The following is a 16,409-nucleotide window of genomic DNA, read 5'->3' on the forward strand; positions in this document are numbered from 1 at the left end:
CCTGAAGCATCACTATATTCCTAACAGCTGTTCGCTGTGACTACTGAACTGAAAATTAAAGACATTCTTTAGCATTAGCATCGCCATGTTAGCCAGTCTGCACCTATAAAAATTCCTTCCTTAGCTTCTTAGCACCCATAGAAATTCCTTCTTTCTATTCATGTACTTATTTCCTTGCTTTTCAAAAATACCCTTGCCTTCACCTCCTAGTGGAAACACTATTTGGGGTTCTGCCTGAATTCGTGTTTCTCTTTTGGATCTCAGATGCTTGTTGTCTCTCATTTTAGCCTTTTATTTTTAACAGATAATTAATACATATTGTGAAGTTAATGAAAAAGTGACACTTCTCCCTTAAACCCTACAATATATTTATATATGTTCATTTATGCATAGGAATGCATAGAAAAATTCTGGAAGATATATACAGAAAATGGATAAAAATGATGGTCTCTAGATCTGAGATTGGGGGCAGTCCTTGAAGGAAATTTTAGTACCATACTGTTGGAATAATTTATTGGAATCTTCTCACGTATTTAAAAAAGAAAGAATGCACTATACACACATTAACACCTAATTGACAGGTACTCTAGAAATCAAAAGTGAATCATTGCAGCCCTGGCCAGTTTGGCTCAGCCATTGGAGTGTCAGCCCACGGACCGGAGAGTCCCGGGTTTGGTTCCCGCTAAGGGCACGTACCTCGGTTGCTGTTTGTCCCCGAGCTCCGGTTGGGGTTATGTGGATGGCAACCAGTCGATGTGTCTCTCTCACGTCAGTGTTTCTCTCTCTCTTCTTCCCTTTCTCCCTCCCGCTCTATCTGAAGATAAATGAAAAAAAAAAGTGAATCATTGCATACAGGAGCTACAAGGAAATCAACAGGTTTTAAACACAAGCCACGTCTATCTTCTTAAGCACATAGAATTTGCTGAAGGTCACATTGCTTATTAGTGCTTCCAATGAACTGCTATCTTTAATCTGACTTGTCCAGAGTCTGGAGCTCACTCTCAGGATGCCAGTGCATCTTGCCAAAGTTCCTTGCTTTGCAAATGTAAGATGTTATTATTCTTATGAAGTGGGGTGAGGGTTAGGACAGAGACACCTTTTGACTTTGAGGACAAAACACTGACTTTACCTAGTTCGCATCTTACCTTGGGACTGGTTAGAGGAGTGTATTTTTTATCCTCCTTTACAATTTTGAACTACAAGAGTGGAAACTACTGAGAAGTGTGGGGCAGTGGGCAGAGAATGACTCTTAGATGTGCTCTTTGTGGCTTTTATACTTTAATAATATCAGCTGAAGCTCTGATAGCAACAACATGAAAATGGCTTTGCAAAGAAAATTTTGTTTAATTAAACAACTAAAGGGCATTTGATTGTAGTGTAGTGGTAAGTGCATTTCAGATAAGAAGATCTGGTTTCTCCCAGTTTGCCCCATAAAAATTGTGTGAGAGATCTGAATACAGGCACACCTCATTTTATTGTGCTTAGTGGATTTTTAATTTTACAAATTGAATGCAGGTTCCACCACCAGCAAAAAGATTATGGCTCACTTTGTTGTGATTCTTGCTTAATGGTGGCAGTATGGAACAAACCTATAATTTCTCTGAGGTAGGCCTGCATAGTATGGGAAGAATTACACCTTCTTATTTAGGTTGCTGGAAAAATACACATGATAAAATATGTGACCAAAGCCATCACATTGATAAAAGTGCTCAATAAATTCTTGTTGCACTGAATTCAATTGTACTGTGGGGGTTCACAAAGAGTCGCCCTAGGATATGGAATGCAGATTATTTTGAGCTAAAGGCAACTTTATTTACATACAGGCTCAAGAAAAACTTCAGCCCCTCCCTTAGCTACATAGAACTTCAATTAGGGGCCTTACTCATAATAAGCAGTTATTAGAGATAACCTCTATTAGCATACCTATAGGGCAGGACACACTTCTATTGACTAGGCATCTGCTCTTGTTATCATCCTGCAAAGCCCCCAAGGTGTATTACCTCATCCCTAGCTCAGGATGTCTCATATACCTCAAGCCCCCTTTCTATCTCTGAACCTCTCCTGCATGTGGAGTCTGATTTTCTCATGTGTGTGGGGCCCATACATATGTATGTATTAAATTTGGTTATGTTCTCTTGCCAATCTGTCTCATGTCTATTTGATTAGACCAGCCAGAAGAACCCCGAGGGTAGAGGAAAGTTTGTTCTTCCCTCACAATACTATTGGTCAGTACTCTTATTTGAGACCTTTTATAAATTAAAAACAAAGAGGAAGAGGAGATGTAGGGGGTATAACAGAGGAGATGTAGCATACTTTGGAGAACTGAGATAAGGAATGGTAGAATTTTGGAACCTGTAGAAATGTATATACATTTTTAGTGATTCCGTCAGCTGCCTTTTACAAATAATAAAACTGAGAGGTTGAGAGGGTCAATGACTTGCCTAAAGTCACTTGGCAGGAGAGAGTATCTTCCCAGTTTCACTCAGCTGCTTTGTTTTCAGACAGGTCAGTGAAGGTTTCTTTTGAGAGTAAGAATGCAGACATTCTATCTGCTTCCCTAAAGGATGCCTGGGTACAATCAGCTGTGGTACTTTACGTAAACGTTTACTCCCTGAGTGAGAGGATTTTATTGTTTACCCCAACAATGTGCTGTCAACTCCTGAACCATTTGTTAGGTCATCAATTTGCCCTGTGGCTGTTAATGCCAGTGGGGGCTGGGAGTATGCCCACCTCAGTGTTTCCTGGTGCAAAAATAGGAGTGGAAGACGAAAAGCCAAAGACTCGGCAATGAGACCTTGGGCTGGTTAAGTGATGTCACTTAGCTTATTCTACCATCATAAAACTCTTCTTTATCTTTCAAAAAAAAAAAAATTTATTTCCCTGTTTCTCAATAGGATTACCAGATGTTCAGTAACTGGAATTACACAATCCTGTATTTTTGCTGTCTGTCTGATACGATGAAAAAAAATAAAGAGAGAGCAGGTGAAGGTTAAAAAAAATTATTTAGATGTAAAAAAAATTGAATTAGATCCCTGGCTGGTGTGCCTCAGTGGTTTGGGGATAATCCTGTGCACCAAAAGGTTGCTGGTTCGATCCCCCATCAGGGCACATGCCTGGGTTGTGGGCTCAGTCCCCAGTAGGGGGCGTGCAGGAGGCAGCTGATCAATATGTCGCTTTCCCACTGATGTTTCTCTCTATCTCCCTGTCCCTTCCATTCTCTCTAAAAACATCAATAAAAAATTGAATTAAAAAAATTTATGACAGAGATCTTAGCCAAGAAAGGAAGTAGGAGGGCCTGCGGGAGAAGCTCTTCACACCTCTTATCTGGGGCTAGAGTCCTGGGAAGAGCTCTGTGTTCTCAACAGCGCTCTGTGGTGACAACGGCGCCCCCTTGGCTGCCTCTTCCCCGCAGCGACAGAGCTTCCGCTGCCTCTCGGTCTGGGTGCATGGGGCCCGCCATGTCTGCACAGTTCCAACTGCAGTCCTTTCTTTTTCCTGAATAAATCCTTTGGGGTGATGAAATACCGAGTCAACTTTTGTTTCTGGTTGACATTGACAATAACAGTGTTATGTAGACAAATGTGGTACTTTTTAGAAGACGCATCCTCAGGCCAACAAACAACATGCAGTAGTTACCCTGTGTATTGAATTTTAAGTTAATATTTTCATAATTACTTAAGAAATCTGCATGGTTCCTCTCTTAAACGCTTCCATAGAGGGGGAAAATCGATTTTCAATGTATTCACCATGTGTGGACAGATTGTATACAATGAATTCAAAGTGAAATTTTGAGTTGTCTTCAAAATTCCATGTAATTGTCTAAAAACCATTACTTCTAGAAAGGATACTAAATAAACCAATATTTTACAAACAATAAATACATAATTTCAGCTGGACTAAGCAATAATTTAAAAATATCAAATCTTTATTCCTCACACCCCCTCTGCCAAGTCCCTTAATTTTGGTGGGGACATCTGGAAATACTCTTCTTTAGCTTCAGCAGAAGCTCCTTGCAGCCTTTTTTCAGCTGTGCTCAGTAGAAAAAAAGGGTCCCTGGAACCAAACCAACATGGTTTCAAATTCTTTCTTCGCCACTTACTAGCTGTAAAACCTGGGTCAAATTATTTTACTTCTCAATTTTCTCTTCAGAAATTAAAAGGTGTAATTTGTGTCTTGAAGAGTGTGTGTTTTTTTGTTTTTGTTTTTGTTTTTTACAGGAAATAATCACTTCTTTACCTTACAGGTATACCAACCCCTATGAGAGCATTTAGCATGACCCGAAAGTGTGCATTTGGATTTCCATCCTCTTCCTCTTAGGTCAGCACAGTGTTTCCCAACCTGTTGTCAGAAAGCCTACAAACGGATTTCAGGGTCAATAAGTTTGGGGGAGGCACATTTTCAATGCTGTTCCTTGGTATAAGGAAATGCACAGTAGCACATGAAAGGCTCTAAGGAGGGTTAATCTGGTGTTTTCTGATCTTATTTGAACACATTCTCTTTAATCTCTAGAGACCATGAATTAATGGTTCTGGGGAACTCAGTATGGGGAAAACTGGGCCAGAAAATTGGGGAAGTATGGGTAATGGCTTTAAGGCTCCTGAGAACAGGGGAAAAGCTTAGGAAAAAAATTAGGGACAGCTTGTGTAGCCGTCCATTCCCATTGGAGATTCCTCCTTTTTCCAATTAGAGTATGGGTCCCTTAGAGGAAGGTTGTCAGACTTTCCTATCTAAGTATCCCTAAAGCAAGGGACACTGAACACTTATTTTATCACAAAAGCCCATGAGAACCTCCCATGTTACTCCATAAGATAGCTGTTTGTTTAAATATAAAAACAAAAATTTTAATTATTGAAAAGTAAATAATTGAGTACTTTCACACACACACACACACACACACACACACACACACACACACTTTTTCCTGATCAAATTTATGTTTTTGGAATACGTGCCCTATTTTATGCTTATTAGGTATATAAATGCAGACTCTCTGGTATAATACTGAATGGCCATGGGAGGGCTACATATACTCCAGTATGAGAAGCAAAAGCTAAGTCAGCCGGTCTACAAATATTGACTGCTTCCTCTTGTCCGGATACCGTTTTAGGAGCTGAGCAAGAGACAGAAAGAATTTGTATAATTTAAGGAATTCTTATAATCTTGTGTCCCATAAGTGTGTGTGTGTGTGTGTGTGTGTGTGTGTGTGTGTGTGTGTGTATGGGGGAGAGGGGGTGCTGCGTGCGGAAGGAAGACGTGAGACAGCCAATAAACAATGATACATAAGAGAACTTCTAGCACTGATGCTGTGAAGAACACACAATAGTGACAGAGTGACCGATGGAAGTTACTTGAACTAGAGGGTCAGGGAGGCTCTCTGAGGATAAAATGTCCAGGTTGAAGCCCCCTGATAAGAAAGACGTCATGCAAAGGTTTGCGTGAGAAACGTTCTACGTTGAAGGCAGAGCACCTGCAAAAGCCCAAGGATGGGAAACGGCTTGGCATATGTTTTAGTTCGGATTTCTCAAAATAGACCCAAGATAAGAACTGGGTTACGGGTAGTTTTGGGGGGAAGTCACTCCATGAAGCACCAGAGAAGATAAAGAAAGTGGGCAAAGAGAGAGAGAAAAAACAATGAAGAGTATGGCATAAGTGGGCTGCTGCTATGGATAATGAGAGCTTATTTCCCATGGGGTCGGGCCCCTTAACCTCAGGATCCTCCTACCAGAGGTCAGGGAGGCTGGGTCATATACCTGCTTGCTCTCATATCCCACTGACTAAGTATTATTCTTGGCTGTTAACTCTCCTACACATTCAGGTTGTTCCTATAGAGGTCAAGCAAACTCCTGAAGAACTGAAGTCCTTAGGCAAAAAAAGAAGAAAGACACAGGTGGTGAAGACAGAGAACTGTTGGTGTGTTGAACACTCTTTACTGCAGGGGGATAAGGCAGGGCATCAGCAGTCTGTCTTCCCGGGAACAGAGCTCAGAGCTAAGTCAGTTGGAGCATAATAGGGGCCATGGAGGGAGATGAGTTCAGAGCAATCGGCAGAAGCCAGAAGATGAGTAATTTTGTGTTTTAAGTCCATTCGCAATGAGTAGCCACTGGAGAATTTAAAGTGGAAAATGATTTGATATAATAAAACTTTAGAAAGATAGCTATGCTTTTTTGTTTTTTTGGTGGAAGGTGGTCTGCAAGGAGGGAAGAAAAGAGGCAGGACAATGGACTAGGAGGCCGTTAGCATATTCCAGGCAAGAGATCATCGTCAGCTGGGTTCTGTGCTAGATTATTAGTCTTCATATCACTCAATCTGTAAGCGATATTTGACACAATGGTCAGTTCTTCCTTTCTTTTTACTGTATAATATCTTTTATATGTGGAATATAATTTTTTTAAAAAAGAACTCATCAATACAGAGAACAGATTAGGGTTTCCAGAGGAGGGGAGGGTCGGGTGAAACGCGAAGGAGGTCAAAATGCACAAACGTCCAGTTATAAAATAAATAAATCCTGGAGTGTCATGATCAGCACGGTGACTATACGTAATGATGCTGTATTGCGTACGTAAAAGAGGGTAAGAGAGGAAATCTTAAAATTCTCATCACAAGAAAATGCAATTTGTAACTACGAGGTGATAAGTGTTAACTAAACTTATTGTGGTGACATTTCTTCCTTTTGAGATATTCTTGCCTTGGTTTTCAGAAGCATCACTTTTTCTTGATTCTTATACTAACTCTCTTGGACCTTTTACCCTGTGTTCTTTTTGGAAGTGCTCAAGGGCTCAGTTCTGGGATATTTTCTCTATCTTTATATACTCCCTAGGTGACGTCATGCACTCTCATGGCTTCATAGTGGCATCCATGCTTTTCCCAATGTATAGCTCTAGCCCAGTCCCCTCTCTTCAACTCCAGAGTCATCTATGTCACTATCAAATGTATCACCATTCCGAGGGTCTGGCCTCTCAAACGTACCATGTCAAAAGCTGTGTTCTTGGTCCCTCACACCCTGGCCAGTGGTGGGGGGATTACGCTGTAGCAGTGGGTGTGGTGAAATTGGTTGGTTCAGGAAACGTTTTGGAGGCAGAGCCAATAAGACTTAATGATAGATTAGCTGCGAGGAACTAGCGGCATCAAAGATGGCGACTCAGTTTTGACCTGAGCTACTGGCTAAATCGTGGTGCTCCTGATGGAAATGGGGAGGAGTCGACTTGGCAGAGAAAATCAATGGTTCTGTTTCGACTATATTAAAACAGAGGCCTGTTAGGTACCCAAATAGGATGTGTGAGGTATTTGAGCGCTTTGTTTAAAGGAGAGATTCTCTCACCCATATCAGTATCTAAAAAGGCAAATGAGGATTTTACAAAGATGTAGCCCATATAACAACTGTTTCTCGCTGTATGTTGGGCCCATGGAGTGAAGAACACTTGTCTAACTACTAAGCACTTGGGATGGAGCAGAGGGTGACATGGCCGATAAACACTACTTTGCAGTCAATTTTATATTCACGGGCAGGCTAACAACTAAAAGGTTAGGCAGTCTTTGTCTAATAGATTTTGGTATAAAAACTCTACTATAGCCATGTCAGTCTTTTCAAAATCTACTGTTCAAATCCCTGCAAAGTCTTCCCATTTCCCTTAGAGTGAAAATCCTGGCCATGTCTGATTTCGTTGTCTCTATGTTTGCCTCCTGCCCCCCGGCCCCCTCGTCTCCTAACACAGCGCCCTTGTTCATCCAGGTCCACTCCAGTGGCCTCCATACTCTACCTTAAACACTTCAAGCTGCCCACCCGGAGCCTATGCCCTTGTTCCTTCCCTCTGTCTGGAACCTTCTTCCTCCAAGGTATGTGCACGGCTTTTTACCTAGCCTCACTCTGGCCTTGCTCAAATGTTTCCTACACAGGAGACCCGACTTAGACCATCCTGTGTGAAATAACAGACTCTGTCGTTGTTGATCCCTTTACTCTGTGTGTTCTTCACAATTTTTATTACTGCTTGACCTTGGCTTATATATTTATCCGCTTATTATCAGACTGTTATTAGCATGTAAGCATCCATCGGTCAGGGGCTTCCTTGTTTTGTTTTGTTTGATGTTGCATCTCCATATCTTAGAGACATATATCTTGCCTGACACATAAGAGAGGCTCAGGAAGGATTTAATTGGATAAACAAACAAATGATTCTTTTTAAATTTATGTCATTCAACATAGAATGTCACATAAGAAGTATTTTATAGACAGGAGAAACCTGCATTGTTAGAAAATCTCAGGGTGTAGATTCAAAGATCTAGGCAGCCAGGCCGTCCCATCAGCGTCAAGGAAATCTCTAGAAATTCAGCAGGCTTCCCACCAGCCACCCAGGGAGCCATTCGGAGCTTTGGTGTTTGATTCAGGGGTAAGGGTTGGGGAAGGAGGATGTTAGCAGGCAGTAATCATATGTGTCGATTATTGGGGCTAGATCTGAAGCAAAACAGAACAATTAAGGGCTTCATTATTAGAACTAAGGTATATATTAGACCAATGTTTCTCAAACTGTGTTGTACATCAGAATAAACTGGTGCGTTTTTAACATTCTTCATGATGAAGTTGCACTTTATACGGAAAAAGTCAGGCTGTCTGGGGATGGGACCCAGGTATCAGTGAGTGATTCCAACGTTGTATTGTTCAGTGTGGTCCCCAGCCTAGCAGCCCGGGCGTTAGCAGAAAATTGTTGGAAATGCAGACCGCAGGCTGCATACCTACAACTGGGTCAGAATATGCATTTGAACAAGACCCAGGTGATTTGTATGCACATTGAAATTTGAGAAGTACCAATGCAGACTACAAGGTTGGAGCTAGGCCGGAGAATAGATCATTAATCCTCAATTCCCTGAGGTGAATTAGAGGACCATAAATCCACTCTGTTCATGATGCTCTCTGATTTAGATCAGAGTTAGACCCAGAGCCTGAGAGTGGAGGTGCAGGCAGGGTCCTTGCAAACGGAGGACACATGTGCTTAGCTCTGAAATGAGGTCAGTTCATAGAATAGGAAACCAGGCAGAGTTTAAACCCAGTGCATGGTAACTGGTCAGAGATAGGGTTGAAATGATAGGTTAGTTCCAGACTGTAAAAAAGCCACAGATGGTGATGCGTTGGAGCAGGTGAGTGACATGATTAAATATATATGTGGGGTTTCAATTGACCAGGTAGAAATTTTTAATGCACTACTGAAAAATGAAGTGAGGAGAGCGAAGAACAAGTGGGAATTTTTTCACTCTTCTTCAATATTAATGTATGTCCACAGGTCTTATAAAATTAGGTTGTGTGGCTTATGATTTTAATCATTCCAAGAGTAAAAACATCATCTAAAATTAGGAGAGCACATAGAAGCCAACAGTAGATTAGAAATTGTTTTGCTTGGTTAACTTTGTTAAGATTCTGCTAAATTCTTTTCTTCGGAAATAGAAATTTTTATTTCCATATCAATAGCACAGTTGACATAATTTTTTTTTTTTTTGCCACTTCATATAACTATTCTTACAATTGCAAACTTTAAAGCTGTAACACATTTTAAATATTTTAAGAAAGTATTGGTATATTCAAACATTCCTCCAGGCTGCTAATCAAACCCAATATATATACCTTCTCACTCACGTCACCTCATTTTAAATGCATGTGCTGGTTTCACTGTGAAGAGTTAGGAAACTGAAGGAAAACTAAGTGAAAGAAACTTGAGCGTGGCCCAAGGAATCTGGTTTGTGATGGAAACAGGCCCTTTTCTGACTACAAAGTATGCTATCATAGGTATTCTATGTTCTTCTATTAAAATTGGGCTTTGACATACTAAGGCATGGTCAGATTCCAGGGTATAATGCTTTTCTTGCCATGGAGTATGTGCTCATTAAGTACTTGTTAAATATATGAGTGGATATTATCAACATTTAGTGTGGAAGAAGGCTGGCTTGTTACTGCCCGTTTCCCCCTGCTCTGGAGGGGGATCACCCTTTGCTAATGGGAGCTGCTGTTCCTAGGGAGCTGGGAGGTAGCCTCCTAAAACCATAGCTTTGCCTTGATTTCTCTCCACCGTCTTATTTTGCTCATCTCTTCCATAGATGTCTGCTGAAAACACTCTCAGTATATCCCTTGCACAAGGACTCCTGTCTCAGACTCAGCTTCTAGGAAATGTGACCCAAGGCACTGTATATGCGTGCATGGTTCTCGTGTATGTGCATGTATGTGTGTATACGCACAAAACTTGTCAAATTTTTGCCCTACGCTAAGAAATAAATTTTACAGTTTGACCCAGTAAAAGATTAATAGGTATGTATATATACACACACCCACTTATTTATTTAACAATAAATGTGTATGTATTGTCTGCTATGTCCCAAGCACTGTAGTCTCTTATTTTTGGGGGGAATAACAGTGACTATGGAGTTCACTTTTATAATACAAAACTTAAGTTTACCACGTGTCATGCAGGCTGATTTAATGTATTCTATTTTAATATTTTCTTTTGTAATCTATTGTATTCTATTCCTTTCTTTAAAAATGCTGTTCACAGCCACTAAATTGATTTAACAATGTGCTTGAGAGTTGTAACAATCAGTTTGAAAATATTGCCTTAGTTAGTGTCATATCTGATTTTATGAGGTATAAAAATGGTTTTGTTAATATCTTCAGGCATTCAATATGATATAATATTTAATACCAAGGAAACATATCTGCAACTGGCATATGCATGATATTATTATGGTCTTCCTTGAAGGCTCATACAATTCGACCTTTATTTTTATTAATGTTTCTTTTCAAAATACCCTTTTCATCTTCTTCAACTAGAAGTCAATAAAGGAAGCTTTTGCCCTATGTCTAAACTGTCAAGGTCTGTAAGAAAAAATGCACTTTGAAGAAGTAGGAGTTAATGATCACTCATGCACTGTAAATTCTATTGGCAGATACTCTACTAGCTGGTAGATATAAGGATGACTTTCTCCTTGAAATCTCTAATGAGACTTGGGAATAATATTCTATCTGTAACTCAGTTACTATCTTCCAAATGTAAGAGCTTTTAGGTAATCTTAAAACCTTGCCTAAAATGAGTCACATTATTTCTGATTATTTCTTAGAGGAGTAAAACTATTTATATATATTTATATATATATATATATACACACACACACACACTCACACATATATATGTGTGTATATACATATATATACACACACATATATATATGTGTGTATACACACACACACACACACACACACACACACACACACATCCTGAGAGTCCTTGAAAGTTTTATATATATATATCTTTAGTTTCTGAGCCTCAAAATTCATTTTCTTCTTGGGAAGAGGTGATGACACATGTTTGCCATTTGATGGATTTAGAAGTGAAGAAGTGCTGTTTTCTACAAATACTCTTTCTGGAGATGGGCTTAGAAAGGCCGGGGCTCAAACAGTGATGAATGATGGAAAGGAAATATTCTCCGAAGCATGACCTTGATTTAAATACTAATTCTACTAAAGAAATAGGTAGCACAGGGCTTGCTTATGAGTTTCAATGTTATTATCTGTAAAATGACATAATAATACTAATTTTACAAGGTTGTACTAAGAAAAACTATATCATACACCAAATGACTGGTTCATCATCACTCAGTAGACACTCGGTAAATGTTCACTTACACCAACTGAGACTCATAAAGAAGGGCATTTAGCTAGCCTGGTGAGAGAAGTCATAGAAAACATAAGAGAATTCTGATTGTCTCAATACCTGTTGGACTTATATATCCAAAGAGTAGCTCTGAGAGGCCTCATATAGAGCCCAGTGATGATGTCCTCACTCTGAACATCTTCAAAACTCTCCTTTGGGAACTTCCCTTAGCATAAATCTTACTCTACAGGTACATTTTATAATTGGTATTGTTCGGTGTTCACCCAGCTCGATTCTCCACTTTTCTCACCAGGCTTAGATCTCAATGACTGTGGGTGGTTCCAAAGTCCAATTCTACTTTATAAAGAAAAATATATATATACTATATAGGACCTGAAGGCAATTAAAAAAAGGAACTCCCAAAATGCTGTGATTCACGGCAGCTCACGTGATTGTTGGACCATTGGCTTGCTTGCCAAGAAGCTAAGAAGATACACAGGTCTGATGGTGATGCTTATCAACTAGCCAAGGATGGTCACAGCTCTCAGGATCCATCCTCGGCTGGGGGCCAGGGCCAGGCTGAGGAACCTGCCGGCGCTCTGAGGCCCAGAGCTTGGAGTTTGAGGCTTGGGAGCTAGTGGAAATCTGGAGTTCAGAAAATCTCTGAAAACTCCACGCTTAGAATGTGCTTTAGTTGAGATCTGGATGGCTATACAGATCTGGTCCAGTTCCAGCTGGCTTACACCCTTGCTTCTCAGTGTCTGCTGTGACGCAGAATGGCACAGTCCCACGATGATCACAGGAAGAGTTATTTAACCTTCGTGAGCCTCAGACTGCTTATATGGAAAACGGACGCAGTAATTGTACATTTCAGTGAGGTTGTTGTGAGATTACATAAGATAATAAAAATAAAGTTCTTTTTATTTATTTATTTATGTATTTATTTATTTTTCTTTATTGACTTTTAGAGAGAGAGGAAAAGAGAGGGAAAGAGAGAGAGGGAAACATCGATGAGAGAGAACATCAATTGGCTGCCTCCTGTATGCCCCCCACTGGGGATCGGGCCCACAACCTGGGCATGTGCCCTGACCAGGAATTGAACCGGCAACCTCTTGTTGCATAGGTCGACACTCAACCAGTAAGCCACATCAGCTGGGCAAAAATAAAGTTCTTAATGAGGCACCTGTCACATAGCAAACTCTCAATAAATTAGAGCTATTGTTATTATTATTATTCATATCAGCTAAATACAGCCCAGCTCAATGTCTAGGAAATCCAGTTTAATTAGAGGTCTGGCTCTCTTGGATTTACCCCAAGGAGGATACTGCACAACAATTATTGGGGTAGGGAACATTTTATAAAATGTCTGGAGTTCAGATTATGGGAGAAGAGTAAGCCATTAACGGTACCAAGCTAGTTGGATAAATTGAATATACAGGGTTTGGCAAAAGTAGGTTTACAGTTGTGAGTACACAGAACAGAGTTTCTTCTTGTATTATTATTTATTAATTATTGTATTGTTTTCCAAAATAACAACTGTAAACCTACTTTTGTCTCACCCTGTACATTCAAGTATGGTTTTTAAAAAATGGCCATGTGCCTTTATAGTCACACTTGCCATAGAAACATGAATTCAATTTTCATGTTTTCTGAACCCATTATGTTTTTCTAGAAAAATAATAATAACAGTAAGCATAATATAATGTTATTTAATAGCTAACACTTACTGATAATTACTCAGGATGCTATGAAAACCCTTTGAGTGGGATGTATATTGGCTTTGGCACCACCCCACTGTAATGAATAAAATGTCAACACAGCCCTGGCCAGTTTGGCTCAGCGGTTAGAGCGTCAGCCTGCGGTCCGGAGAGACCCGGGTTCGGTTCCCGCTAAGGGCACGTACTTCGGTTGCAGTTTGTCCCCGGCCCTGGTTGGTCGTGCGGGTGGCAGCCACTCGATGTGTCCCTTCACGTCGATGTTTCTCTCTCTCCCTCCCTTCCTCTCTCTCCCTCCCACTCTATCTGTACAAAAAATGGAAAAATATCCTCGGGTGAGGATAAAAAAAAAAAAAAAAAAAAAAAAAAAATGTCAACACAAAAACAGCAGAACTAACCCCTCCCCCTGCTCTCTCCACCTCCGCACCTACCATGCCCTTCACCGTGCTGGTGTTCTCCAGTGTGTGCGGCATCATTAAACTGTGTAACTGCCAACTTTCTCTTCCCACTGGTAGAGTACAGGGACACATGCATTCGTGTGCACATCAGCAAATACTTATTAAATGCCTGCTGCACACCGGTCAAAGGACTGAAGTACAACACTCCTTCATGGACCATCTAGTCTAGAGGCCTTGGAATTTCTCAGGGGCCCCCTCCCCTGGCCAGTTCACTATGTGACAGTGAAGAATCTTTTCAACTGAACTGTTCACATGTCAGTTGTCACATGTTCTAAGTGATGGTAACACTTTTCAGTGTCGGTAACGCTGATGGGTAGCAACAATGCTAGCTTGGTCCTTGGTGATATTGGTGGGTCTGTGGTGTTGACCAGTTGAAAGGTGGACAAGAGTGAAGTGCCTCTAGGGACGTACCCCTGGAAACCAAGCTCGGAAGCTGCCCATCACTCCTGGGGTCATGTAGCAGAATGTTGAAGCCTCTGTTTCGAGTCTCAAGTCCCTGTAGCCTAACCCAATTTCCAATCATTCAGAAGGTGTGACACTTGGAATTGTTATTATGTCGCAGCAGAGAAAATATAGCTGGGATGGCGACAGGCTAGTCACTCTTCAAAGACAAATGAAAGAATGAAATTTCTTCTCTGGCAACTTTTTAAACAAAGACCTTTTTTAAGTAAATAGAGTCCCGAATTCAATGTGTTTGAGGCATGCTGTTCTTTTTAAATATGATTTCCTCTGCTGATGGTTACTGCCAGTAGGAAATCATGGTTGCTGGTGGAGTGTGAGGTTTTTGTTTTTTTAAAATTTTTTTTTTTTTTTGTACGTGCCCCTAGCGGAACCAAACCCAGGACTCTCTGGTCCACAGGCTGACACTCCAACCGCTGGGCCAAACCGGCCAGGGTGGAGTGTGAGTTTTATTTTTCCATTTTTTTGTTCAGGTGGGGGGGGGGGACAGAGAGAGAGAGAGAGAAACATCGACGTGAAAGGGACACATTGAATGGCTGCCACCCGCACGACCCAACCAGGGCCGGGGACAAACTGCAACCGAGGTACGTGCCCTTAGTGGGAACCGAACCCAGGTCTCTCTGGACCGCAGGCCGACGCTCCAACCGCTGAGCCAAACCGGCCAGGGCGTGGAGTGTGAGTTTTAATGTGCATTGTTTGATGTTGGTTTTTGTTTTTCAACTTTTAGGTAACAGCACCCCAAAGAGTGTAACTATACCGCATAGAAAAGCTAGCGTTTTTAATACTTTGTTAAAGCACGTTGGGAACATTTCTTTTGAAGGGGTAAGACAGCTTCAGGTTGGCTTCTCTGAAGAACAGAACGAGGCTCAACGCTCACGACATCGATCTGGAGCTCTGCTGTTTCATGCCGTAAGTAAAACACCACTGGTAGCTGCTCCTGTCCTCAGTGGAGAAAACTGACAGCTACACAGAAATGACAGAGTCCCTGACTTAACTACTCTTTATTCATTAACCCAAAAAAGAAAACACTTGAAATAACCAGAAGGAAAAATACCTATTTTCCTGATCACCCAACATGTCAATTATGCCTCCCTCTTTTGTTGAATGTCAAATATTCTGTAACCAAATCTATTTTTACAAATAGGGGCAAGGTAATTTAGAGGAGAGAGGGAGGGAAGAGGAGAGAGAGGGAAGAGCAGAGATGGAGGAGGAAGGGAGGGAGAGGGGGGGAATGTGCTGTGTCTCCCACCAGTATTTCTACGCTCTTTATATTGTCATTAGTTTTTCTCCTGATAAGCATTCTGCCTCATTCAGGCAATATATTACCCTAAAGAATCTTTTTCCTTTAACTCTCCTGTGTCTCGGTTTCTTTATCCTTTAAATGATGATAATGCTTGTTCTGTTTCACAGTAAAGGTGTTAGGATTGCTAGTATATTACAGATAAAAATATTTTGAACTCCCCAGAAAGACACAATACAAGGTATTCTTATTGTCATCATTATCACCAAAGATACTCTGTACTTTCTTCTTACTGCGTCTTCGCTTCCCAGCAACTAGCCAGAAATAGCGTGTGATGGATGCAAAATAACAGAACTGTAGAAGAACTGAAAGATTGTCGGATTCAGCCTGTTCTTTTATTCAGGATTGGACAGTGGGGCTTAGAGACATGAATAACTTTTTGGGGTTATGTCCCTGACCAGTTTCCTCAACTATGAGTGATTTTCAAGACTTTGCTGTTGATTCTTCTCTCTCTGCTTATTTTCTTAGTGGCTTGAACTGCAATCTCTATTCTAAAGTTTCTAAAATTGATACCCCCATCTACGACAAGTGTGTTCTTCCATCTCCCACAACAACTGTTTCACAACTTTAATCATCTGATAATTATATTTGTTGCCTAGAATTGCCATAATAAATATGAACCATGATATGGTTTAGAGAAAAACTGATGCCCACTTAGTATTTCCTGACTTATCAGAAATCTTTCAAATCCTAGCTCTATCTAAATTAATTAATCAAATCAAATATGCAAAATGGATATTGTAAAAGAAACAAAACTAACAATGATGCTAAAGGTACTTAAATAACTTGGAAAAACATGCATGGTTTATACTGTTAATTTAAAAATGCTGGTTCTGCCCTGGCCGGTTTG

Source organism: Molossus molossus, unplaced genomic scaffold, assembly GCF_014108415.1.
Source record: "Molossus molossus isolate mMolMol1 unplaced genomic scaffold, mMolMol1.p scaffold_m16_p_12, whole genome shotgun sequence".
Lineage (NCBI taxonomy): Eukaryota > Metazoa > Chordata > Mammalia > Chiroptera > Molossidae > Molossus > Molossus molossus.